Source organism: Microcebus murinus, chromosome 10 (genome assembly GCF_040939455.1).
Source record: "Microcebus murinus isolate Inina chromosome 10, M.murinus_Inina_mat1.0, whole genome shotgun sequence".
In the NCBI taxonomy this organism is placed as follows: domain Eukaryota; kingdom Metazoa; phylum Chordata; class Mammalia; order Primates; family Cheirogaleidae; genus Microcebus; species Microcebus murinus.
This window is the reverse complement of record NC_134113.1, coordinates 8,130,063-8,155,853: the sequence shown is the minus strand read 5'-3', so window position 1 is coordinate 8,155,853 and position 25,791 is coordinate 8,130,063. Positions and strand designations below refer to the sequence as shown.

The 25,791-nt window shown below is 47.1% G+C and overlaps 1 pseudogene; it reads right to left on the bottom strand.

The window, feature by feature from the left end:
* Positions 1-1,646: 1,646 nt before the first annotated feature.
* On the bottom strand, positions 1,647-16,321 carry LOC105858490 (transcription initiation factor TFIID subunit 13 pseudogene; annotated as a pseudogene).
* Positions 16,322-25,791: the final 9,470 nt, after the last annotated feature.

Below are 25,791 nucleotides of genomic sequence, written 5' to 3'. Positions count from 1 at the left end.
GTCTTTCCCCCAAAGTGTTAGTATAAGTTCCCTTGCTCTTCATCTCCTGACCCCAAATAGAGCCATTCAGACGTAAAAAGAGAGAGAGAGAGAGAGAGAGACCCAAAGCTGGGCCCCATACCCATAAAAGCCTTGAGATTAGCTCCTGTAAGAAGGATGGAAGAGAGCAGTTCCAGAATCTTCCAGGTATACTGCTTTACAGGGAATTAACTGGGTAAGGTAAAGTACAGGGCAGAGTTCCCAGGCCCATAGCAAGAGCCCAGCTATTGTCAGTTCTTTGCATGTCTCCCAGTGCCTAAGCCCGAACAGTGTCCAGCACACAATCAACACTTACTAGATGAGTGAATGAAGTATTACATTTGCCCCTTCCTGAAACAGAGAAAACGTTTTACCCAGTATGCATTAGGAAGGGAAATAAGAACTTCTCAGGGGCCAGTGCTTCCCTAACATCTGCTATCCCTTGTCCTCCTCACGGCAAGTGCTTACATATCACATGCCACATGCTGGCCGCTGTTCTACCCTTTGCATGTTAACTCCTTAGTCCCCACATGAGCTGATGGAAACTTAGACACAGTAGGGTTGGTTTTTTTTTTTTTTTTGAGACAGTCTCACTTTGTTGCCCAGGCTAGAGTGAGTGCCGTGGCATCAGCCTAGCTCACAGCAACCTCAAACTCCTGGGCTCAAGCGATCCTCCTGCCTCAGCCTCCCAAGTAGCTGGGACCACAGGCATGCGCCACCATGCCCGGCTAATTTTGTTTTCTATATATATTAGTTGGCCAATTAATTTCTTTCTATTTATAGTAGAGACGGGATCTCGCTCTTGCTCAGGCTGGTTTCGAACTCCTGACCTCGAGCAATCCGCCCGCCTCGGCCTCCCAGAGTGCTAGGATTACAGGCATGAGCCACTGCGCTTGGCCTGAAAACATTTATTTTTAGAAGCTTTAATCTGATCTGGGAAAATGAGTTGTCCCAAAACTTAACAAATAGTGTATTATAAGCCCCAAAAGGTTTTAAATCAAAAAAGCCTTCCAACATGGAAGCATTTGCATGCAACTTTTTAGTTTCTCCAAAAAAAAAAAAAATCATTCTTATTATCTGAAGAAAAGAATATTAAAACAAATTATCTTTTAAAACAGATAAACATCCTTACAAAAAAACTGTATTTTCCTATATCATCTCCTTAAAGAAAACGCAAAAAAGTTCACTGTAATAACCTCTCAGACTGTTTTTGTATAAAAACTTCAGAATACATAAAACACATGTTTCAGCCTCATAGAGTCAAAGATGCCATGTGGATTTCACATATTAAACAGCTATATAGCATAGCTTACAATGGCACCAATACACCTAACACATAAATATTATTTCATCCATTAGTCAAAAGTCAGAAGGAACTGCATGGTTTGCAAAGTACTTTATGCGTGTTCATTAAAACTCAATAAGTAATTCAAGTACGGTCTTACAAAGACAGGCGATTAATCTAATAGCACTCTAAAATCAAAGGGCATGAAAATAAAGGCAGAAAACTCTCTGTTTCTCCACCTTTCATTTGCATAGGTAGATATTAGCATCTTACTATAGAAAATATACGATATTATATATGTTTTCCCTAGAACATAATGGAGTTTTGGAAACCACAAAAGGTGTCAAGATCTATAGTCTGCTTCATCAAATGCTTTTCTAGCTTGTTTTGATTCTTCATTCATAGTAAGTCTTTAAACCTAGCAAACTACCTTTCAAATCAAGAAGACAATATCTTCAACTTGTACTCTACCTTGTCTTCCAATTGACATTGCCTTGTGAGTCATTTCAGTGATGAACTCTATGACAAGATCTTCAAGAATATCTACTGATTCAGTCTAAGGATTCTAGTCATCTCCAAAGTCATACATCAGACATCTCAATTCTTTAGGAAAAAAAAGTCTCTTTCTTTTACCCTGTCTACTTTCTACATCTCCTCCAATTTCTTAATTTTCTTCCTCAAAGGTGGGGTCTTGTCCTTATCTGCCTTCCCACCAGCCTGCCAGGATACAGCACCCAACAAGTATTTATTAAACACCTGTCATGTGCCGAGCACCTCGGGTTCATCAATGAACAAAGACAAAAATCCTTCAAGGAGCTTATATTTTATCTGGGGCAAGGTGGACGACAGGGATAGATAATAAATAATATTATACTTCTGGTCATGGTGGACCAGAAATTGTACCAATGTGCCCAATAAAGACAGTGTAAAAATCTGGACAAAATATATAAAGTTTTTTTTTTTTTTTTTTTTTGAGACAAGGTGTTACTCTGTTGCCAGGGCTACAGTGCAGTGACATCATCATAGCTCACTGCAATCTCAACTTCAAACTCCTGGGCTCAAGCAATCCTCTTGCCTCAGGATCTAAAGTAGCTGGGACTACTGGCACACACCACCACACCCCACTAATTTTTTCTATTTTTTGTAGAGATGGGGTCTTGCTCTTGCTCAGGCTGGTCTCAAACTCCTGACCTCAAGCCATCCTCCTTCTGGCCAAATCTTCAGCCTCCCAGAGTGCTAGGATTACAGGTGTGAGTGACCGCACCCAGCCCAAAGTATCTTTTTATTTATTAATTAATTTATTTATTTATTTACTTTTTTTTTTTTGAGACAGAGTCTCGCTTTTTGCCCAGGCTAGAGTGAGTGCCGTGGCATCAGCCTAGCTCACAGCAACCTCAAACTCCTGGCTCAAGCAATCCTCCTGCCTCAGCCTCCCAAGTAGCTGGGACTACAGGCATTCGCCACCATGCCCGGCTAATTTTTTGTATATATTAGTTGGCCAATTAATTTCTTTCTATTTATAGTAGAGACGGGGGTCTTGCTCTTGCTCAGGCTGGTTTCGAACTCCTGACCTTGAGCAATCCGCCCGCCTCGGCCTCCCAGAGAGCTAGGATTACAGGCGTGAGCCACCGCGCCTGGCCCCAAAGTATCTTTTTAAAAGCATAAAAGAGTTAAGAAGGAAGTGAGGAATTACTGGGCCATGCCTATGTCCAGGAGTAGTTCATTACTTGATAAATATTGACTTATTTAGTCCTCATAACTATCCTCTGAATTGTTCTATGGAAACAATAGGCCTATAATTCCAACACTTTGGGAGGCCAGCCTGGGTAATATGAGGAGACCCCGATCTGTACAAAATATAAAAAAATTAGCTGGGTGTGGTGGCATGTGCCCATAGTTCCAGCTACTTGGGAGGCTGAGTGGGGAGTATCACTTTTGTCCAGAAGTTCGAGGCTGCAATGAGCTGTGATCACATCATTGCACCCCAGCCTGGACAACAGAGTGAAACCCTGTTTCTAAAAACAAACAACAACAAAAAGCAATGATGCCTGGCACATAGTGTGGTATAAGGTTTGTTAAATTATGTGCTAGGCTCTAGGGAGCTTTGTATATATTATCTCATTTGAGCCTCACAATATCTCTGTGAAGTAGGTCCTATATTGTTATTACTGTAATTTTACAGATGAGGAAACAGAGTTTAAGTGACTTGCCCAGCGTCACAACTAATAGGTGGCAGAACCAGGCTTTGAACTCAAGCAGTCTGAGTCCAGAGTCTATATGTTAAACTACTGTCCATGCTACCTCTTGATGGATTGCATGATTGTTTTTCTTCTAGCTTTCATAGAAAGACAAATCTAGTAGGAATGTTACTGATGTTTTGTGTATGGAGAAATTGTAAGAATCCAGGGTTTCAGCACCAAAGATGTCAGGGTGGGAGTCTGCCCTCGGTTCTTGGTGCACTCTCAGCTGAAAAACGACCAGACACACCAAAGTGTCAAGTCCAGACTATTATCCCAGTCCTCTGACTCCTTTGTTGGGAAAATCACCAGCAAGGCCAAAATGACATAGTAACCTCAGGGAGAGAGAAGTTTCACAAGAGCAGCTCTTTATTAGAGAATAAAACGGGTCTGTCTCCGCAAGTGGAGAAAGACAAACTCACTGACTGACCGACCCACTCACTATTCTTGACTTCTTGGCTTGTTTCCTTTTATTAGCCCAGTCTGGGAGGAGGGCTCTTGGGAGGTGTGGAATGGTATCAAATGATCAACAAGTATCCTTAAAATTCCATCTGCCCATATGAGCTCCAAGAAAGCCCGTGGGAGGGGGGGCCCTGTGGGGAGTGAGTGAACCGCAATATCAATTACCCTGAGGTTACTCTAGGTCACTTTCTAAATCTTATGCCTGCACTGGGGAATTCCTAGATTGATAAAGCACGCACTTCTTCCCCAGGTGATAGGATTAAGCGTGAGGCAATGATAAAATAGAGTACCTGCCCTTAACCTTTCCAGTTGGAGCAATTGCTCGGAAACAGCACCAATACGGGGAACCCTTGTCCCAAGAAGAGCCAGAGATCTTAACTATCTACCTAACAAAATGACTACATAATCTCTACAGAAGTCCTATATTATGCAAAGATGTTTATAAATACTTAGGGGGGGAAAAACTACAACCTGAGGCACAGCCTACTGGTGCTACTCAAAGTGTAGACATAACAATTATTGGTGGCGGGGATCTCTCTTTAGGGCCAAGCTAGTGAACTGAAACAGTATGACAGAAAATATGACTGAAGGCCAGGCCACTGTAACCACTTGATTCTACCTCTGCTCAGCCAGTGTAGGCCGGAGTGCCCAGATAGCAGGGCTGGGATGGGCAGAAGATGTCCCCAGTTCTCAAAGTGCCCCACAACCAATAGGAATCCAGGGTGGAGTGTGGACGGGATGTAATAGGTCCATGGTTTTCAGACTCAGCCTATGACCTTGAGCAAGTGACTTTAACAGCACTTTTGCAAACTGGAAGTGTTACTGCTCCCCCCACCCCCATGACATTCTAATGGTTATAGATGCACCACTAAGAAAGAGAACACACAAGCAATAGTGTTCTAACAGTGCACAGTGTCTCCACAAGAGTCCTGCACAAATCATAAACCAGTCCCAGGGCCTGTTGTTGTTTTGAAATTCCTCTCATCCCTTCTGTGAGATTTCCACAATTTCTCCTACCTTCAGTAGTCAATCTTTTCACCGATATCTCAGATACAAAGTGTAATACAACTTCTACTTGGGGCTATCTACCTATCTTGGATTTTACAAAGCACTTGCTTGTTGTTTTGTAAGAAAAGAGCAGTCATTTCTCCAAAAATAAAAGTTATTTCACTAGTATTAACTTCACTCCCTGTTGCTCAGTATCCTCGCCTTTCTCACTACATAATCACTTTTTATCCAAACGCTGAATCCCTATATAATCTTTTGAAGACATTTTAAACAGCAGCAGTAAATTCAGTACATGCAGGACCAACAGTGTACCTAACACAGTTTAAGCGAAGACAATATGAACAGCTATGCTCAATTTCTCAAATTTGCAAACAAAGATGGTCCCGTTAAAATAACAAAAAAAGTATGCCTTAGGATTGGTTAAATGTGGTAGTAAATACCTGTATTGATCAGGATTCTTTCAACTGCAAGTGACAGAATACTCAGACAGACTCATGCAAAAAGAGCACACACTGAGCCACGGAAATTCGAAAGTCCCTGTATCATTCCAGCTTCAAGTATGGCTGGATTCAGGACTCCGGAAAATAATCAGGAGTTGCCACTCAGTTGCCACTATTTCTCTCTCTTCTGCAGGGTTGGCTTCAGTCTCGGGTTTCACAAAGTGGCCAGCTGGAGTCAGCGGCTCTAGCCCCTTCCTCCTCCGGGGACTCAAGTTCAGCAAAAAGAAATGAGTGTCTTTGTCCCAGAATTGTTATCCTGAGTCTCAATACCTGTCATTGGCTCTGACCGGTCACATGCCCAGCTGTAGGCCAATCAATCAACGTGGTTACATCCGGGTCAGTCACTACTGCCCTCCTGGAGGCCCAGGGGCTGCTGGGTGTCCCACGGGGAGATGAGGAGAATGGAAAAGTTAGACGTGCCTTCCAGGTGGGCTGTGGGGATTAGGTGGGATTAGCCTCAGCGGCCTGGGCCGGCCTCTGCAGGGTAGAGTGGCCCCCTGCTGCCCTGCCTGCTGTGCTGGCCCGGCCCCCAGGACCGCCTTCTCTGCCTGAGTCAGTGGCTGGTGACACCGGCTGACTCAGTGCCTGCGCGAGGAGGATGCTGCCAGGAAAGCTAATAAGCCTCCGAGGCAAGTCATGCCTCCTGTGACGTGGGTCTGTGCCGTGAGTGGGCGGGAATGAATGAAAAGGAGTGGGCGCACCATGGTTCCTAGAGCATTTGTGCAGTTAAGAGAGAGTGAGGGAAAAGTCAAGAGCAGTGATTGCAAAAGGCCGCGCTCCCACGGAGGCTGTGGTGCTTTCTGCAAATGCTCTGATGCTGCGCAGTCCCGGGGGTGCTCTCCTGGCTGCCACCACCCCACCCCCAGTCCCTGGAAGCCCCCTAGAGGGTCTGGCTTCGCCAACAACCAACAACACGGCCTGCCCTGTGCCTAGCCCCCGGCCCTTTCAGGCCCTCCCCAGTCTGCCCTCTGTTTCTTTCAAACCTAAGTGTTGAGAAGCATGATGGAGGAATCGGAGGGTTGGCTAAACCCACCTCCTGCCCACCCCCATGGCAAACTCAGCCAGGACAAACGGACCGCAGGCAGAGGCCAGATCATGCAGGGTTCTGTGTGCTGTGCTAAAAAATTACTTCTAAAAAGGAACTGGATTCTCCTTTCACTCCACCTCAGTCCTTTCTGCAAACATTTACCCAGTGTCACCGGGCAAGCCAGCCCGGCCCTGTCCAGCTGTATGAAATCGGGCCCCAGGTGCTGCAGAACTGAAGTTAAAGTGACCACCAGTGGGCAAATGGCTGAACAGGGAAGGCCAGAGAGGAGCTGTCTCCAAGGGCTGAAAGCACAGCCTTGATACCAACTGAAAGTTAATTTCCTTACATTGGCATTCTGTAAGTAGAGAGAAAAGTCTCATCACGAGGGAGCCCCGTGGAAAGGAATGAGAGCAGAATTGGCAGTCAGGAAAACAGAAGGCCTGGGCTTGAGGCCTGGCTCCACGTGCCAGCTGGAGTCACCCAGCTCTTCGCTCCGCAGCCCCCACATCTGTCACTAGGAATCATATCATCCCCACGGGGTCAGTTGAGATAAAGCACGTGTATAAAGACTGTGCAAATAGTAGTTACTATAAACTTGCTTCAAAAAATAAATTCACAGCAAGGAGAATCCCAGGCAGACTCATTTTACTCCAGTTACCATTTGGCTCCGAGCAGGTCAGTGACTTTCTGGATGACACAGCAAGTCGGTGGCAGAGCCAAGGTATGAACTCATCCAAGTTACTAACTCTGATGTTGTCAGCAGAACCAGTTGAAACCTGACTTCATGCTGCAGTTCAGAGGTGGGTGTGTTCCCAGGAAGTTCCTTTCACCAAAGAGTGTTCAAGGTGGTTCCCAGTGGGCTGCCCCAAGGTACTGCAAATGGCTGGCAAGATGTAGCTGGAATGAGGTTCCCAGGAGGCAGGGTGAAAATGGAGACAAGGAGTAGGAGACTAATGTCCAGAGATGCCCATTTGCCCTGAGGACTGGAGAGGAGACTGCATTTCTAAGTGCTTCCTCTATCCACAGCCTCCCTCCCCAACACCTTTAAAAATAGATTTTCAGATATAATTTACATACATTCACATACCATAAAATACATCCTTTTAAAATGTACAATTCAGTGGTTTTTAGCATATTCACAGAGTGATACAAGTATCACCACAAAACATTTTCCTCACCCCATAAAGAACTCCTACCTGGCCGGGCGAGGTGGCTCATGCCTGTAATCCTAGCACTCTGGGAGGCCAAGGCAGGCGGATTGCTCGAGGTCAGGAGTTCAAACCAGCCTGAGCAAGAGCGAGACCCTGTCTCTACTATAAATAGAGAGAAATTAATTGGCCAACTAATATATCTAGAAAAAATTAGCTGGGCATGGTCGCGCATGCCTGTAGTCCCAGCTACCTGGGAGGCTTAGGCAGAAGGATTGCTTGAGCCCAGGAGTTTGAGGTTGCTGTGACCTAGGCTGATGCCACGGCACTTACTCTAGCCTGGGCAACAAAGCAAGACTCTACCTCAAAAAAAAAAAAAAAAAAAAAGAACTCCTACCTGTTAGCAGTCACTCCCTTTCTCCAACCCTTAGATTCCTCCTAGCCCTAGGAAACCACTAATCTACCTTCTATCTCTATAGAGTTGCCAATTCTGGACATTTCATTAAATGGAATCAAATGTCATCTTTGTGACTGGCTTCTTTCACTTACCATAATGATTTCAAGACTTGTCCATGTTATAACACATATCAGTACTTCATTCTTTATATGGATTAATAATATTCTATTATATGGATGTACCACATTTTTTAATCCATTTAGTAGATGGACATTGGGTTATTTCTACCTTTTGGCTATTAAGAATAATGCTTCTATGAACATTTGTGTACAAGTTTTGTGTGGACACATCTTTTCATTTCTCTTGGCTACGTACATAGGAGGGGGATTCCTGGATCATATGTTAACTCTATGTTTAACATTTTGAGGAGCTGTTGAACGGTTTTCCAAAGTGGCTGCACCATTTTACAATCCCACCAAAAATGTGTGAAGATTCCAATTTATCCACATCCTTGTCAACACTTGTCATTATCTGTCATTTTTCCTATAGCTTTTCTACCAGGTGTGAAGTAGTATGTCATTGCATTTTTTTTTAATTGTGGTAAAATATATATAACATAATGTTTATCATTTTAACTATTAAAAAGTGTACAATTCAGTGACATTAAATACTTTCCTCATTGTGGTTTTCACTTACATTTCCTTTTTTTTTTTCTTTGAGACAGAGTCTCACTTTGTTGCCCAGGCTAGAGTGAGTGCCGTGGCGTCAGCCTAGCTCACAGCAGCCTCAAACTCCTGGGTTCAAGCAATCCTTCTGCCTCAGCTACTTTCCAAGTAGCTGGGATTACAGGTATTTGCCACCGTGCCTGGCTAATTTTTTCTATATATTTTTAGTTGGCCAATTAATTTCTTTCCATTTTTAGTAGAGACGGGGTCTCGCTCTTGCTCAGGCTCCTTTGAACTCCTGACTCTGAGCGATCCTCCTGCCTTGGTCTCCCAGAGTGCTAGGATTACAGGCATGAGCTACCACACCTGGCCCTTTTTTTTTTTTTTTTTTTTTTTTTTTGAGACAGAGTCTCACTCTGTTACTTGGGCTAGAGTGCTGTGGTGTCAGCCTAACTCACAGCAACCTCAGACTCCAGGGCTCAATTAATCCTCCTGTCTCAGCCTCCCAAGTAGCTGGGACTACAGGCACATGCCACAACGCCCGGCTAATTTTTCTATTTTTAGTAGAGATGGGGTCTCGCTCTTGCTCAGGCTGGTCTCGAACTCCTGAACTCAAAGGATCTGCCCTCCTCAGCCTCCCAGACTGTTAAGTTTACAGGTGTGAGCCACTGTGCCTGGCCTTGATGGTATCCTTTGAAGCACAAAAGTTTGAAATTTTTATTAAGCCTAATTTATCTATTATTTTTTTTCTGCTGTTGCTTGTGCTGGTGTTATATCTAAGAAGGCTTTGCCTAACCCAAGGTTTACTCCTATATTTTCTTCTAAGAGTTTTATAGTTTTAGTTCTTACATTTAGGTCTATGATCCATTTTGAGTTAATTTGTGTACATGGTACGAGATAGGGATCTAACTGCATTTTTTTTTTTTGCATATGTATATCCAGTTGTTCAGCATTACTTGCTGAAAAGACTATTCTTTTCCCTACTGAATGGTCTTAGCATCTATGTCAAAAATCACACAGCTCCTTTTTTTTTTTTTTTTTTGAGATAGAGTCTCGCTTTGTTGCCCAGGCTAGAGTGAGTGCCATGGCGTCAGCCTAGCTCACAGCAACCTCAAACTTCTGGGCTCAAGCAATCCTGCTGCCTCAGCTTCCCGAGTAGCTGGGACTACAGGCATGCGCCACCATGCCCGGCTAATTTTTTACATATATATTAGTTGGGCAATTAATTTCTTTCTATTTATAGTAGAGATGGGGTCTTGCTCTTCCTCAGGCTGGTTTTGAACTCCTGACCTCGAGCAATTCGCCCGCCTCGGACTCCCAGAGTGCTAGGATTACAGGCGTGAGCCACCGCGCCCGGCCCACACAGCTCCTTTTTAAAGAAAGTAGACTGGAAGCAGTCTGTGCAACTCTTATGATTTCTGACAAGGGAAACCAAGCTCTGCTTCCCTGGTCACAGGCACCTCAGACCAGTGCCTGTGGCCTGAGGTGACTAGTGTCCAACATGGATTCCTGATACTTGATGGAAGCAAAAAAAATATGGTTCTCTCTCAGAAAGCACCAGGACAAGTTACCCACAGGGAAGGCAGATGACCTAGCTCGATCTGGTCCTTTTCTTCTGCCGCAGAAACCCAGAATCATTGAATCTACAAGGTCATTAGGGTCAAGTGGCAGAGCCTTTTCTTGCCCAGGGCTCTACTCAAAGCTGGTAGCTGTTAGGTCACCTAGTAATTTGGGACAGCGAATAGCATACAATGTGGTAACTCCAAAATCCAAAGAAACCCACAAAACGTCATGCCTCTTTTTTTGTTTTAGAGATGGGGTCTTGCTATGTGCCCAGGTTGGACTGCAGTGTGACTCACAGGCATGGTCATACTGCACTGCGGCCTCAAACTCCTGGGCTCGAGCAATCCTTCTGTCTCAGCTTCCCGAGTAGATGGGACTACAGGCACATGCCACCATTCTCGGTTCATCACACCTCTTTCGTGGTAGGGGTGAAGGTAAATTGTTATTTATTTTGTAGGGAAAATCATGACATGATCAGAACAACGGACCCTAAAGTCTTTACTGAGAAATCAGGCTTTAGTGTTTTTATGGCATTTCTATCACATCTGGGGCACCTATTCCTTTCTGCTGTCCAGGCTGTAGCAGCATGATGTCCTCAATTTAGTGGAACAGCACTATGTCTTGTGTAATGACAAGTGTTCAAAGTCTGAGAACTGGAGAGCTGTCAAAATAGTTCGTGGAGTCCTGAGGCAAGATGGTGACAGTGCACTGCTGGCCCTCAGAAATGAAAGCAGGGTCTCTGACCTCTTCTGCTTCTTGGAATAGAGAGAAAGCATTTGTCAGTTCAATAGCTGCACACCAGGTGTCTGGGACTGTATTTATTTTCTCCAGCAATGAGACCACATCTGAAATAGCAGCTACAATCGGCGCTACTACTTAAGCCATTGTCATTCTCTGAGGCCCATCTACCATCTTCACTGGCCAAACTGAAGAATGGCGTGGGCGTGTGATTCAGTCACCACCCCAGACTCTCTCAAAACCAGTGTTAGCATCAGTCTCTCCAGTGCCCCAGGGACGCAGCTTTGCTTTCGGTTTATCACTTTGGTATGAAGGGATTTCCATTTGACTGTTCTCATCATCAAATCTCTTACGCTGCCAATCCAAGAGCCATACAGTAATTCTGCCAGTGACTGGGGATATTTATTCCAGGTATATAATTAGGGACATGGAAATAAATAAGTTTCCAGGTTTGTAGGGCTTACTCCATTTATTACTTTAGCCATCTTCACACCTACTCTGACCTGATCCCAGTGGAGTTCTGGATGCCCAGGAATTAATATTAGCTCAGAGCCATTGCCCAGTTATCACCAAAAGGTCTAGCATTAATATTTCACTGTGTATAGTTGCCCTGGACAAGGCCATCATTGCCTGCAAAATCCTCCTGAGAACAGAACTTTCGGCCTCCTGTCCTCTAAGCCATCTGGCTCTTGTCCTGTTGCTCCATCCTGCCCAGCAATACTCTGAAGGAGATCAAGCCGAATTAGAGCAGTAAGCCCCTTTTCCTGCCATCCATGTGCCCTCCACTCACCATGCCCTACCTAGGACATCCCAAGAGCTGGATGTGTCTTTTCCTCCCCCAGTTGGTAGGTGGCCTCATATCCCCCTAGGGAAGGCAGATTCAGAACACATACTTGTGTTATTGCAGTGTCCTTTCTAGGAGGTACCCAGGGGTTCTAGAACAGTGACTGACTCAGGCTTGGGAACTGGGTGAGAGACTGTGCTCCCAATCAGGGTTCCTAAAGTCAGATCTCTGTTTACTAGACCTGAAGTATTTTCACACACACAAATCAAGTCGAAATTTAGTGGGCGGCTCAATGCTCACACGTTGTAGTTCTAGAGACTCCATGATCAATTAGCCACACCAATCTCTGCAGGTCAGACTATCCTGGTAACTCCTGGCTCTGGCTATTATAATAACCACACTCACTTTCCCCCAGAAATTAAGTTCTGTTAATTGGGTTCTATTACCTGGTTTCTACCACCCCATAATCTATACAACCCTGTTGAAACGAGGAAGCCTTTTCCCACCTGCTGCTCTTCACGCCTCTTCCCACCAACAGCTCCCACCAGGGGCCATTCAGAGGTGCTGGTATTTCCCTTCCCAGAGACTGTCTCAAGGCCTTGGTTTTCTAGGGGATCAACTCCTGGGCAACCAAAAACATGTCATGTCTACTACATTCTGTTAGGGGGTTAACTTTATTTTGAAAGCAACTGGGGCTGGGCACGGTGGCTCACACCTGTAATCCTAGCACTCTAGGAGGCCAAGGCGGGTGGATCGTTCAAGGTCAGGAGTTCAAAACCAGCCACACCAAGAGCGAGACCCCAAATCTCTACTAAAAATAGAAAGAAATTAATTGGCCAACTAAAAATTTACAGAAAAAATAAATTAGCTGGGCATGATGGCACATCCCTGTAGTCCCAGCTACTTGGGAGGCTGAGGCAGGAGGATTGCTTGAGCCCAAGAGTTTGAGGTTGCTGTGAGCTAGGCTGACGCTATGGCACTCTAGCTGGGGCAAAAGAGTGAGACTCTGTCTCAAAAAAAAAAAAAAAATAGCAATTGGGAGCTACTAAAATGTTTTCACCAGTGGACTAGTATGGTGAGATTTATATTTGAACAAATCTACTCCTGCTCTTTAGTGGGGAATACATTGGAAGAGGGAAGTCAAGAGGGGGAACAAGTGGTTCTGTGACACAGTGACCCAAGTGAGCCTTAATTGAGTCAACAGGCTAAGAGGGAGCAGCCAAGTCCCGAGTACAGGACAGGTGGACATCAGTGCTGGGAGGCAGACACACCCCCAACCCTTGAGATGCCCTGGGTAGGGCATGGTGAGTGGCAGGCACATGGATGACAAGAAAAGGGCATACTGCTCTAATTAGGCTTGATCTCCTTCAGAATATTGCTGGGCAGGGCTGAGCAACAGAACAAAAGCCAGATGGCTTGAAGGAGAGTAAGTTGAAAGTTCTTTTTTTTTTTTTGGAAAAAGAGTCTCACTATGTTGCCTGGGCTAGAGTGCTGTGGTGTCAGCCTAGCTCACAGCAACCTCAAACTCCTGGGGTCAAGGGATCCTCTGGCCTCAGCCTCCCGAGTAGCTGGGACTATAGGCATGCACCACCATGCCTGGCTAATTTTTTCTATATATTTTTAGTTGTCCAGCTAACTTATTTCTATTTTTAGTAGAGACAGGGTCTCACTCTTGCTCAGGCTGATCTCAAACTCCTGACCTCAAGCTATCCTGCCTTGGCCTCCCAGAGTGAAAGGATTACAGACATGAGCCACCGCGTCTGGCCTGAAAGTTCTGTTCTCAGGCATTTGCAGATAACAGTGGCCTTGTCCAGGGGTTGTGGAGAGGTCCCAAGCACCTGGCCTGCGGAAACAGCCTGGGCTATCTTGCTTGTGCCAGGCTCAATGAGGAGGATGCCCTGTACTGCCCCCTAAACGGCTGTGTGCAAAGCCAGGAACACCCTGTTACCTAAAATCTTTGCACAATCACCCAAAACTTCGAGGTGTGTCATTGGCCCTTTGTGTAGATGAAGAAAGTGGAACAAGAGCCGCCAGCCCTGGTTCCCCCACACAATAGCAGGGACGAAGCTGGGAGGCAAGAATGGCCCTGCGGAGCTGTGCCCAGCACACTGGCAGTATTGCAAGGCCGCCCATCCTGCCTCTCCCATACTTGCATTCCGCCTCCAGCACCTTCCCACTGCCTCTTATAGTCCTGTCCATGCCTTCCAAGTGGGTGGAAAGAGCTGCTAACTTTGGAGTTAGACCAGGTTGCAAATCATTTATCCGAGCCTCCCTGCAACTGACATGGCAACTGTGCCACTCAGATTCCTCTCTGAGAAAGGGCTTGCTGCCCAGCTACAAGGAGTGTGGTTACGCTGACAATCCCAGTTCTTTCAGGGTCTGCCTCAGCTTTTCTTTTTTAATCAAATAGCGACAAATTATAATTGTGTACATTTATGGAATACACAGTGATTTTATATTATACAATGTGGAGTGATTTAATCAAGCTAATTAACATATCTGTCCCCTCAAATGCTTAGCATTTATTCCTCCTGTCTAACCAAAACATTGTACTTAGCCGGGCATGGTGGCGCATGCCTGTAGTCCCAGCTACTCAGGAGGCTGAGGCAGTAGGATCTATTGAGCTGAGCAGATTGAGGTTGCTGTGAGCTAGGCTGACGCCACGGCACTCACTCTAGCCCGGGCAACAAAGTGAGACTCTGTCTCAAAAAAAAAAAAAAAAAAAAAACATTGTACCCATTGCTTCTCAGCCTTTTGGCTAAGATCGAGTGTAGTATCCAAAACATTGTACCCTTTGTCCAATATCTCCCCATTTCCCCACTCCAGCCTCTGGCAACCACCTTTCTACTCTCTGTCGCCGTAAGTTCAACTGTCGTAGATCCCGCATGTGAGTGAGAATATGTGGCATTTCTTTCTGTGCTGGGCTTGTCTCACTTAGCGTAATACCCTCCAGGTTCATCCATGTTGCTGCAACTGACAAAATTTCCCTCCTTTTCAAGGCTGAATAGCATTCCCTTCTGTATAGACACCACATTTTTTTTTTTTTTTTTTTTGAGACAGAGTTTCGCTTTGTTGCCCAGGCTAGAGTGAGTGCCGTGGCGTCAGCCTAGCTCACAGCAACCTCAAACTCCTGGGCTCGAGCGATCCTTCTGTCTCAGCCTCCCAAGTAGCTGGGACTACAGGCATGTGCCAACATGCCCGGCTAATTTTTTCTATATATATTAGTTGGCCAATTAGTTTCTTTCTATTTATAGTAGAGACGGGGTCTCGCTCTTGCTCAGGCTGGTTTCGAACTCCCGACCTTGAGCAATCCACCCGCCTCGGCCTCCCAGAGAGCTAGGATTACAGGCGTGAGCCACCGCGCCCGGCCCACATTTTCTCTTTCTTTGTTTTGAGACAGAGTCTCACTGTGTTCCCCGGGCTAAAGTGCCATGACATCAGCCTAGCTCACAGCAACCTCAAACTCCTGGGCTCAAGCGATCCTCCTGCCTCAGCCTCCCGAGTAGCTGGGACTACAGGCATGCGCCACCATGCCCGGCTAATTTTTTCTATATATTTTTAGTTGGCCAACTAATTTGTTTCTATTTTTAGTAGAGACTTGGGGTCTTGCTCTTGCTCAGGCTGGTTTTGAACTCCTGACCTCGAGCAATCCACCTGCCTCAGCCTCCCAGAGTGCTAGGATGACAGGCGTGAGCCACCGCGTCTGGCTCACATTTTCTTTATTGATTCATCCGCTGATGGACATGCAATTTGATCCCATAACTTGGCCATTGTGAATATGCTGCAATACACACGGGAGTACAGATATCTTTTCCAGATACCAATTTCATTCCCTTTGGATATATACTCAGAAGTGAGATTGCTGGTGATTCTATTTTTGCTTTTTGGAGGAAACTTGCCTCAGCTTTTGAGCTGGGATCACACTCTCGTTGGAGTGGTTCCCAGCCACTGACTAGGCAGGGCCGTGGGACAAAGGCCCAGCCATTTCCACCTGACGTTAGACTGCTTTGCTCTGGAGCTTCCCACGAGGCTGGCACTTTGCTTGGAAGGAGAAATGGCCAGACATTATATGGCCATTTATATACCGATTCATGGGCTGTAGCCAATGGTTTGACTGGATGATTACAGACTTGGAAGTAACAGGACTGGAAAATTGGTGACAAAGAAACTCGGGGAAGAGGTATGTGGATAGGCCTCTCTGCGTGGGCAAAAGATGCGAAGATGTCTGTGTCCCACGTGAATGCCCACCAACGGGTGCCCATAGAAGAGGAGGATTTTAAAAATCAAGTGGATAGGATGACTCTGTAGATACCATCGGCCTCTTTCCCCAGCACCCCAGTCATCAGCTAATGAGCTCGTGGACAAAGTGGCCAGGGTGGCAGAGCTGGGGGTTATGCCTGTGCTCAGCAACGTGGAATTCCACTCATCAAGGCTAACCTGGCTGCAGCCACCACTGAGGGCCCAATCTGCCAGCAGCAGAGACGAACATGGAGCCCCCATGTGGCACTGTTCCCTGGGGTGATCAGACAGCTACCTTGCAGCAGGTTGACTACATCGGACCACTCCCATCATGGAACGGGCAGCGTTTTGTCCTTACCGCTCTGGATATGGATTTGCCTTCCCTGCACACAAGGCTTCTGCCAAAACTGCCATCCTTGGACTTACAGAATGCCTTGTCTACTGTCATGGTGTTCCAAACAGCATTGCTTCTGACCAGGGAACTCACATCACTGCCAAGAAGTGCAGCGACAGGCCTGTGCTCATGGAATTCATTGGTCTTCCCGTGTCCCCCATCACCCTGGAGCAGCTGGCTTGACAGAATGGTGGAACAGCCTTTTAAAGCCATAGTTACTGCACCAACTAGATGGCAATACTTTGCAGGACTAGGACGAAGTTCTCCAAAAGGCTGCGCATGCTTTGAATCTGCATCCAATGTATGGCACTGTTTTTTCCCATAGCCAGGATTCACGGGTCCAGCAATCAAGGGGTGGACATGGGAGTGGCATCACTCACCATCACCCCTAGTGACCCACTAGCAAAATTTCTGCTTCTTGTTCCCCTGTGCATTATGTCCTGCTGGTCTTGAGGTCTTAGTTCCAGAGGGAGGAATGCTTCCACCAGGAGACACAGCAATGACTTCATTGAACTGGAAATTAAGACTGCCACCCAGTTACTTCGGGCTCCTCATGCCTCTGAGTCAGCAGGCTAAGAAGGGCGTTACTGTGCTGGCTGGGGGGACGGATCCAGACTGCCAGGGGGAAATGGGACTGCTCCTCCACGATGGAGTCAGGGAGACCATGCCTGGAATGCAGGAGATTCCTCAGGGCATCTCTTAGTATTCCCGTGCCTTGTGATTAAGGTCAGGGGCTCACTACGACAACCCAGTCCAGGTGGGACTACCAATGGCCCAGACCCTTCAGGAATGAAGGTCTGGGTCACACCCCCCACCCCTGTTAAAGAATCATGACCAGCTGGGGTGCTTGCTGGGGGAAAGGGGAGACAGAATGGGTAGTAGAAAAAGGCCATTATCAATACCAGCTACAACCACACGGCCAGTTAGAGAAACAAGGGCTGTACTTGTCATGAGTATTTCCTCCCTATGTTGTTAAGGACATATTTGTGCATATACACACACACACGTTAAGCAAATATCTTTGTTCTCTTTCCTCTTTTACTACTTTATCATGTAACGTAAGATTTACTGACTTTGTATCAGCATTTAAGACTTGTGAAATTTACATCACACGATTGAAGGTATGGAATCATCATAAGAAGAGAGTACACCTCACTCAAGAACCTCCGCTCTTGGGGATGGGATCAGCCCGTCTTCAGTTGTGCGCAGGGTCCTGGTACTTGTGTCGTTTTAGGTGGGATTATGAACTTGTCATTGTCTTTACTTGGAGATTAGGTATGGTTTAAGGAGACGTGTGTGGGTGCCAAGTTGAGAGGGGCTGGACGTGTGAAGGTTAATATCAGGTGTCAACTTGACTGGACTGAAGGTGCCTAGGTGGCTGGTGTGGCACTTTTCCTGCGTGTGTCTGTGAGGTGTTTCCAGGGGAGACTGAAGTGTGAGTTAGTGGACTGAGAGAGGAAGGCCTTCACCGGTGGTGGGTGGGCACCGTCCAACCTGCCGGGGGGGCGCTGGGTGGGCAAAGCAGGCAGAAGGGGGGTACTCAGCGTTCTCGCTCTCTCCCCCTTCTGGAGCAGGATGCCTTTTTCTCCTCCTGCTCTTGGACTCCAGACTCCAGGTTCTTTGGCTTTTGTAATCTGGGACTTGCACAGGTGGCCTCCTTCGGCCTCAGGCTGGGGCTACACTGGCAGCTTCCCTGGTTCTGAGTCTTTCGGGCTTGGGCTGAGCCTCTCTAGCGACGTCTCTGGCTCCCCAGCTCGCAAACAGCCTACTGTGAGGCTTTGCCCCTGTGATCATGTGACCCAATTCCCCCTAATAAATCCCCTTCCATCTATGTCCTAGTGGCTCTGTCCCTCTGGAGAGCCCTAATACAGGCACTTAAGTCGATTCCGTAACTTGACTATTGTGAGTAATAAAGGGGAGTGCAGAAATCTCTCCGAGATACCGATTCCATTCCCTTTGGATATACACTCAGAAGTGGGATTGCTGGAGAAGATGGTGATTCTATTTTTAGTTTTTGGAGGAATCTTGCCTCAGCTTTTGAGCTGGGATCACACTCTTCTTGGGGCGGTGCCCAGCCGCTGACTAGGCAGGGCCGTGGGATGAGGCCCAGCCATTTCCACCTGACGTTAGCCTGCTTTGCTCTGGAGTCTCACTGGGCCACCAGGGCCCTCGCCAGGCCTGCATCGCAGTCTACAGCCCCACCCCGAGGTGCTTCCTTCCTCCCTGCCCAGGGCTCAGCCCACACACGCATTTGGCACGCCTCTCTCCAGCCCAGCGTCTGCTCCTGGAAAACCCAGCCTGTGGTACCCCTTTGTCTGTCAAATAGGTGAGGAAGAGAAAAACATTTTATCTGGGGAATTCGAGCCCCCTTTAAAGTGTCAGCATTCGCATCTCGCTCCCCTTTGAGCTGAGTAACTAACAATGCCGTACACTGGCCACCACGGTGTATAGCCAATCGATACTCAATGTTGTTTCTTTAAACCAATGAGAATTCCTGAAAAATAACTTTTGTTATCACCACCTGTCCTGATTCATCCTTCTTTTTCATGTTTCACTATGTTGCCCAGGCTGGTCTTGAACTCCTGGGCTCCAGTGATCCTCCTGCCTCAGTCTCTGAGCTGATGGGACTAGAGGCACAGGCCACCACGTTGTTTTCTTTAAAAATTTGAACCTGTCCTTTGCTCTCTGGAGCACCTCCTAGGTATTTCCCTGGCTGCAGTCCTCAACCTTGGCCCAAATGAACTCTCTATAGTAATTTGCCTCATGAGTTTTCTCATTTAGGTCAACAGAGAATAGTAAAATGCCAAGCTGTTTTAAGGATTAATAACAAAATGGTGTCAACTCGAAAAATCAACTCATGGTGGATAACAGACTTAAACCTGAGGGGTGAAACTCTAAGAATTCTAGAAGAAAATTTTGGAGAAGCTCTTATAGACACTGGCGCAGGCAAAGAATTTATGAAGAAGACCCCAAAGGCAATCACAGCAACAACAAAAATAAATAAATGGGACCTGATCAAATCAAAAAGCTTCTGCACAGCCAATGAAACTATCATGCGAGTAAACAGACAACCTACAGAATGGGAGAAAATATTCGCATGTTACACATCCAATAAAGGGCTGATAACTAGAATCTATATAGAACTCAGGAAAATCAGCAAGAAAAAAACAAACAGTCCTATCAAAAAGTGGGCAAAGGACATGAACAGAAACTCTTCAAAAGAAGGTAGACTAATGGCTAACAAACATATGAAAAAATGCTCTACACCACTAATCATCAGGGAAATGCAAATCAAAATCACATTGAGATATCACTTATCTCCAGTGACAATGGCCTTTATCAAAAAGTCCCAAACCAATAAATGTTGTCGTGGATATGGAAAAATAGGAACACTCATACACTGTTGGTGGGACTGCAAACTAGTTCAACCTCTGTGGAAAGCAATATGGAGATACCTCAAAGAGATACAAATAGAACTACCATTTGATCCAGCAATCCCATTACTGGGCATCTACCCAAAAGAACAAAAGACATTCTATAAAAAAGACATCTGCACTGGAATGTTTATAGCAGCACAATTCACAATTGCAAAGATGTGGAAACAACCCAAGTGCCCATCAATACATGAGCGGATTAATAAAATGTGGTATATGTATGCCATGGAGTTCTACTCAGCCACAAAAAACAATGGTGATCTGGCACCTCTTGTATTATCTTGGATACCAGAGCCGGAACCCACTGTACTAAGTGAAGTATCCTAAGAATGGAAAAACAAGCACCACATGTACTCACCATAAAACTGGTATTAACTGACCAACACTTAAGTGTACATAGAGTAATAACATTCATTGGGTGTTGGGCAGATGGGAGCAGGGAGGAGGGGATGGGTCTATACACACCTAATGGGTGTGGTACACACTGTCTGGGGGATGGACACACTTGAAGCTCAGACTCGGGTTGAGCAAGGGCAATATATGTAACCTAAACATTTATACTCCCATAATATGCTGAAATTTAAAAAAAAGACAAATGGTGTCAACTCGAATGCCTCCTCCAGTGTCAGTGGGCTGATTTTCCATTTGCCCCTTCAAATCCACTTTCCACCCTTATCCACCCTGCTCTGGGCCCCAGGAGGCCCACCCTTAAGGACAGCATCAACGGACAGAGATGAGAGGGCGCGAGGAGTCCTACAGACTGCTGAGAAGCCATGTGAAGTGTGTCTCAGGACCACATGTCCTGGAAGATCAAGGGGAAAGCATCTCTCTATGGCTTTCGCCCCGCCTCCCTTCATCGATCAAAGTTTTGCACTAAGGAGCGTCATTGCTCCCTGCCCTTCCGGGTTGCGCGTGCATGGACATTTTGCAGGCTCCCACGTTCTAAGTTGGGGCAGCAACAGAGAAGCTCCAGGACAGAGGGTAAAAGGCACACAGCGCAGCTCTGAGACACAGCACCGCGAGGTCGTACCTGTACTTGCACCTGTACCTGTGCTTGGTTCGGGGCTATGCAGAGCAGGTCACCATGTGCACCCAATGAATGGAATATGGGCAAAGAGCACCTAAAGAGATACACATGAGTGTCCAGTAGATGTGCCCATGCCTAAAACAGGCACTAGCAAGGGGAATTGGTTTAAATTAATCTTTTGTAGTGGAATGTACGTTGAAGATGTTATCTGAACACCTCTTTGAAGAGGACGTCCTAACTCCCCTCTCTAAAGGACTGTTTCACCATGAGTCACTTCTATCATCCCATTCATTTCCTTGGTGGCCTTGTGGATTGACTTGCTCAGTATTCCCTCCTCTCCAGCCCTTCCCAGCATGCTAAGGCCAGAAGGCTAAAGCCCACCCTTCCTTGCCTTCCTTGCTGCTCAGTCCTGGCTTAAGTTCCTCCAATTGGGCTGTCATTTTGCTAGTGTAGATGAATGCAGGGGTGGCCTAATTCCAGAACCATGATTATGTGAGTACCTAAACACTATTGTGATTAAGTTACATGGACTTGTCTGGATTAGAACCCCAAATAGGACACCTTGTCTACTTACTAGCTTGTTTGTTATTATCTGTCTCTCCCCACCTTAGTTTAAGCTCCTTAACACTGGGCACTTGCTTGTTTTTCTTCACTGTATCCACAAATGTATCCACAAAGCCTATCACAGTGCCTGGTACGTAGTAAGTACTCCATGGCTCCATGATGATTTGTCCAATGAATGAATGGATGGAGATGGGAGGAGACTAACGGCATGTGGAAGAGGAGGAGACAGTGGACAGTAAGGCTCATTTTCCCAAACTGGGAACTTTGGAATGCCCAAGAGCTCAGTCCTCACAACTCGTCTCCATTCACACTCACTTCCCAGGTAAACTCATCTAGTCTTGTCAATTTAAATTTATATCTCCAGGCATCCCCCTTGAACTTCTCCTCTCCCCCCACCTCTTTTGAACTTATGATTTTTTTTTTTTGAGACAAGAGTCTTGCTCTGTCATCCTGGGTAGAGTGCAGTGGAGTCATAATAGCTCACTGCAACCTCAAACTCCTGGGCTCAAGAGATCCTCTTGCCTTAGCCTCCCTAGTAGCTGGGACTAGAAGCGCTCACCACAACGCCCAGATAATTTTTCTATTTTTAGTAGAGAAGGGGTCTCGCTCTTGCTCAGGCTAGTCTCGAATTCCTGAGCTCCAGGTATCCTCCCACCCCGGTCTCCCAAAGTGCTAGGATTACAGGCACGAGCCACCGCACCCAGCTGAACTTCTGACTCTCACATGCAACTAATACCCACCACTTCCACTCGGATATTAATAGGCATCTCAACTGTACCATATCTAAAACATAACTCCTAATTTCTCCTCCAAATCTGGTCCTCCCACAGACTTCCCTAAGTAAATGACAGCTCCATTCTTCCTGTTACCTGGGCCAAAAATCTGGGAGTCACTGAACCCCCAGATTCTTCTGAACCACCTGAACATTGTAAGCCAGGAGAAGCAACCTCCTCCCCCTGGCTAGAGGAGAGCAGCCTGCCCTTGGCTGGAAATCAAGCTAGGATCCCGCTGAGAGGTAGCCTCGCCAGGGGATATTCGTCCTCATCTCTTCTCATTGCTTCTGACCCAGTAACCAGGGTCAGGTCTCTGTGTAGCCTGAGATGGGAAATACAGTCCCTGCTTTTGGAGAAAATAGTTCTCTCACCAGGACCCAGCTAATACGGACGGGAAGGAATAAAAGGCACACGTGTGGGAGTGGGTCTTGAGGGTGCTACACCATGGTGCAAATACAGGGCTGAAAGGGGGTAGTTTCTCAACATGGGAGCACTCTCCTGGAACACGGGACACAACTTCCCGGCCAGGATACCTGGGGCCGGTCCGAATACGCTTCCGGGAGAGCTCCACAAAATGGTCTGCAAAAATAAGATGGGAGTGCTGGGACCACCTTAGCAGAGTTTGGGGATTTTTTTGGTGGTAAATACACATAAAATGTATCACTTTGCTTTATCTATTGTGGTAAAATGTATGTAACATAAAATTTACTATTCTAACCACTTTTAAGTGTCCAATTCAGTGTCATTAAGTACATTCACAATATTGTGTAACCATCACCACTGTCCATTTCTAGAACTTCTCTGTCATCCCAAACAGAAACTCGGTACCCATTAAACAATACATCCCCACTCCCCACTTCTCCCAGACCCTGGTTATTGGCAGAGTTTTGAGAAAGAGGTTAGAAGACTCGGGGAAGTGGGGATGTTAGAATGGGATTGATTATGCGGGACTGGAGAACCCACAAGCCAAGTTCTCCAGGGCAGACCAGAGGGCACCCCCTTCACTGATAAGGTAAGGAAGGCACAGCTCCGGGGCCCCCAGGGACAAGGGGCTCAGCAAGGATTCCACTGAACCTGGAGCTAAACTCTCACCTGGTTTTGTTTTGGGCTTCTCATGCTAGTGGCCCAAGAGGCCAAGAATGGAGTAAGGATACTGTAGGGATAATCAGCTGCCATTAGCATGAACAGCTAGAGATGCTGCGACACAGTGGGGGCAAGGAATAATATGTCTGGAACTCAGGGGAGGCCAGGGATGTCTCTTGGTGCTTCCATGCCCAGTGATGGGGGTTAACAGCCAATTGGGGCGACTAAGGACTTAGACCCCTCAGGTTTGGATTACTGCACTGAGCAATCACCCCAGACCAGCTAAAGCGCCATCTGAAGGTAAGAGAAATCTAGAATGCAATGGTAGAAGAGGGAGATGACGGGTATCAATTCTGGCCTTGGAACCAGATGCAGCAGTGGAAGCTGCAGCTTCTTCTGCTACTGTTTATGCATTTCAGTCTTGCAGAGACTGCAGCCAGCTACCACCTGGAACGCTCAGCGAGAGACTGGAGTCGGAGTGAGGCATGAGTAAATCCGATCAGTGCAACGGGTGGTCTGCAGGAGACACTTCGGAGCCTTGCACCACTCTCCCTCCACCTGCCTCTGATTTCAGCCCTCGCCACGGTGAGTGGCTCCAGGTGAGCTCAGATCCACCGCGTGCCGACAGTCTCTTGCCTTAAGTACGAGCTGCACGTGTTTTTGCTCTTTGCACCATAGAAGCTTCACGCTACAGAAGCCTGCTCTGCTCGCACGCCCAGAAGCGCGGCGTCAACACCCCGGGGCCAACCCTCCACCAGTGCAGGACGGGGCAGGGGACAACCGTCCCTGCCTTTCACCCTTCAGGCAACAGTGCGGGAAGATGCTCCGTGCACTTTTCAAGGACCCTGCTGAACTCAAGGCCCTGTTGCCCACAGTAACCACACTGACCACACACCCTGAAACTGGCTTTTTCTCCTTTCCTGTGTCGTTGTTCCCCTCCCTCACGCCTGTTCCTCAGACCTTCTCTTAGACAAACCTCATGCACGTGAGTCTTCTCAGGCTCTGATGGTTGCACAACATTGTGAATGTACTTAATGACACTTTAACCCAAGCTAAAACACCTGCTCAGCTTGTGTCCCTTGCTACCCGGCAGTGGGCTCATCCTTTTGAAACATACCTGATCGTTCTTTTTTCAGCTGAAATCCCTCTGGTGACCACCATTGCCCCAAAAGGAAAAGCCAAAGTCCTCACAATGGCTGACAAGGCCTGGCAGTATCCGCCTTCCCGCTGTTTCCTCTCTGATGTCATCTGCTATAGACGCCCACACACGCCTGCCTCAGGGCCTTTGCACTGCTATTTCCACGGCCTGCAATGCCTTCCTCACTGGAAGCATGCTTCCTCACTCTCTTCAGGACTTCTCTCCAAGACTTCCCAGAGTGGCCTTCCTTGATGAGCCATCTCATGTGAAATAACCAGCTCCACCTCACCCGATATTCCCTGGGCCCCCCGTCCTGCTTTAAGTTTTTCACAGCAATCACCAAGATCATAAGTCATCCTTTTTTGGTATATTTTCTGTGTCTTCCTAACTTGGATATAATCTCCATGAGGACAGGGACTCTATTGCTTTTTTTTCACTGTACAACCTAGCACAGTGCTTGGCAAATAGTAAGTACGCAGTAAGTATTTGCTGGATGAAGCAAGCAAGAAGACAAGACAAGAGGTGTGTGGGGATCAGACTGTGAACTCCCTGGGCCCCTGGCTCCTGAGTCTGGCCCAGGATGGTGGCAGCTCTTGGTGGCAGGAGGACACCTCTGCGGAGAATTCGCTCAATGCCTTTGCACTCTGGGGCTGTTTCTGTGCTATGATCTCTTTGGGAGCTTATGCCCTGATACTTGTCTCAAAGAATCCCAGGTAAAACCTCAAGGACCTCAGAGCGTCTAGAAAAATAAACTTTTGTAAGACTGGGCCAGGCTGATCCTGAGCAGATGGGAATTTGTCCCCTCCTGGTCCCTGAGGTCCTGGCCATTGCCAGCATGAGTGACCTGGGTCACCTCTGAGTGCCAGACAAGGGCTCAGCTTCTGAAGGATGCTGGCAGTCTGGCCAGGGACATGACTGGGATCCATCGGGGGACAGGGAAGGGGCCGAGGGTGGCCTCAAGTGTGCGTGAGGGGCAGGCAGGCTGCAGTCCAAGCCTTTGATTCCCAAGCTCTGTGAACGGTCCCCCTACCCCTGCCACATGGCCTAGCCACCCATACCTGGGGTTAGGGGACAGGCCAGCCTCATTCTCTCCTCCAAACGGAGGCAATCCATTCGCTTTACCCTTTTGCCTTTGCAGAGACCTTGATCCTCACGCAAGGCAAGCAGCAGCCCCTGTGAGCTCAAGAGACAGCCCCAAGTGCCAGTAGGAAGGAGGTCCCCTCCCACATGGGGCTGCCTGAGCCCGGCCCCTCCCACCTTCCCCAGGGCCGCTGGGCTCTGCAGGCAGTCAGAAGTGGGAGCCTTAG